Below are 2485 nucleotides of genomic sequence, written 5' to 3'. Positions count from 1 at the left end.
CCTGCGCGCCCGGAGCCTGTGCTCCGCCACGGGAGAGGCCACAGCAGCGACAGGCCCGCGCGTACCGCAAAAAAAAAAAAAAAAAAAAAGAATGAGGAGCCGTCCAGTTCTGTGGCTCCCTCCTGGGGCCGGGGTCCCAGCTTGACCTCTGTCTTTGCCCACTCCTCCTTCATCTTCTCTCTCCCACAGGTGCTGATCTTAAGAACACTAATAAGCATCTTACACACCAAATTTCACCTCAGCATCTCCTTTTTGGAAAACGCAAGGACACATTCATCCTTCACACCTTCCTTGCTCATTCATAAGGGCTGCGATTTAATGAGTATTGCCCCAGAGTCGATCAGAATGACATCTCCACCCCACTCACATAATTTGCTTTCTTACCAAGACTACTTAAACATTCTGATCCTCAGGTTTTCATCCATAAAACGGAAAGAATCATATCGACACACAGATTTTTCTGTGAGGGTTGTTAGGTAACCGGTATGAGAGGTACAGCACGTCAGTAAAGAATAAGCGATCCTTAAATATTAATTTTCTTACCCATCTTTTTCCTCCACTATTTATTACTTGATTTATTCTCTGTATATAGGCTGATAATGATGTCATTAGATGTTTTTTCTTTCTGCAAAGCTTTGCACTTAGTCTTATGAAAATTGGGTTAGGAAAAAAAAAAACTCAGCCCAGTTATAGTTCCAGGTCATTCATTAATTACAGCTCCACTCAACTTTTTCAGATAATATGTTATGCGACTGTGACCCAGTTTACAATAATGCTTAGTAGCACTACTTCCTTGTTTCTATGTCAGAAAGTAGATGCCACGTTTTATTAGTCACACAACTGTTAAGAAGTTCCAGCTGCCTGTGGAAAAATAGAGAAAGTAAGTAATGCTGGTCCTCGTTAAGTTTTAGGAGTAATATGACAATGTCATCTATGTATTGGATATTAGAGCCTTATCGCTAAGTTCATCAAAACATTAGAACACGAACAGTTCACTGTTATGAAGTCTCATTAAGGGTAATATCAACAAAAGCAAGTAATAAACTTCCTTCCTAAAACAAAAATAAACGTGATAATAAACCAGTCTCCAGCCACTGACTTCAAAATCTTAGAAGACACAAAAATAATATTAATTCATGGTTATCTTTTAAAATTAAATGGATATCAAACATGATCAGAAATCTACTAAAAAAGAAATGATTATGCATGCTTCATTTGGTCCACTCATAATTTCTCGCTATTTACTTATAAAGAATTTTTGTTATTTTTCTAGTAGAGATCTTATTGAAAGTCTAAAATTTTGTCATCATTACCAAATTTATTTTGAAGATATCTCCCTGACTCTAGTGTGCATTCAGAAATGGAAAATTCTGCAATAAACTGTTTAAATACAGTGTAATGGTGAGGCTCTCATTAAAGTGACATTCATATTTCATTACAGTGTTATCCTTCATTTAACACTATTGACATTTAACCACTTCATAGTTTAAACAACAAACTTGCTCTAGAGAGTAGAGACCCTGAACTCTCCCCTTTCCAGCTCAGTAGTGATGTCAGATGAATTTCACTTACTGGCTTTTTACTACCACATGACATGGGTATAGTTTGTCACTTACTTCTTAGGGCCTCAATTTTCCCATGTATAATCGATGTAAAAATAAAATTTGAAAAGGTGGGTGAACATCTGAATAGACTTGTTTTCCAAAACATGTAGGTACTCCCTCCTCCTATATCCCTAGGTTCTTTGTATAAATAACTGCAGAAAAGTCAGCAGTAAATGTTTGGAGAGGCTCAATAGTAAGCCTCAGTGTTGGGACTGGAGCAAGAATATTAGAAAAGGGGGAACATTTTTTGCATCCATATGCAGTAAAATATAAACACACACATGAGAAATATACATACCGCCTTGTTACCTTGGGCTTAGATGTATTTGTAATATTATATTTTGTTAAAAGATCTAAATCACTATTGCAAATAGTAATATTTTTAATCATGATAATTATGATTTCTGCGGGTTTGAAATACATCAGAAGCTGGGAATTGAAATTCCTTGCATAATTATCTTAAATGTTACATGCACAGTGAGCTGGGAAAAGTCTTGACATATTATGCTGCCATCTGGAAGATATTTCTTCTCTTTAATATGAATGTAGATTCCTTATCTGAGAAAGCCATGTGAGTTGTTAGTGTTTGTATTTCCGTGAGTGTCTTTACTTTCCAAGATTTAACAATGAGACAAAAACCTGGGGGAGGGGGGAGGAGGTGGGGAATTTAAAAGGGCCATGATTTGAAATGATTAGGGTCATTCTTCCCTGTTCTGCTGCAGTCTCTCCACCCTATGGTGTTTTCTAGCCAGAATAATTCTAACTTTCTTGAAAGTAGACTATGGCTTATTTTAATCACTGATTTCCTTGACAAGAGGATGGAGGAGGTGTTGGGGGGGCTGCTAATTATAGGGTGAGAAAAATCCTTGTAAATGTAAAAT

Source organism: Physeter macrocephalus, chromosome 7, assembly GCF_002837175.3.
Source record: "Physeter macrocephalus isolate SW-GA chromosome 7, ASM283717v5, whole genome shotgun sequence".
Classification (NCBI taxonomy): Eukaryota; Metazoa; Chordata; class Mammalia; order Artiodactyla; family Physeteridae; genus Physeter; species Physeter macrocephalus.
The sequence above is the reverse complement of the archived record's forward strand: the minus strand, read 5'-3'. Positions refer to the sequence as shown.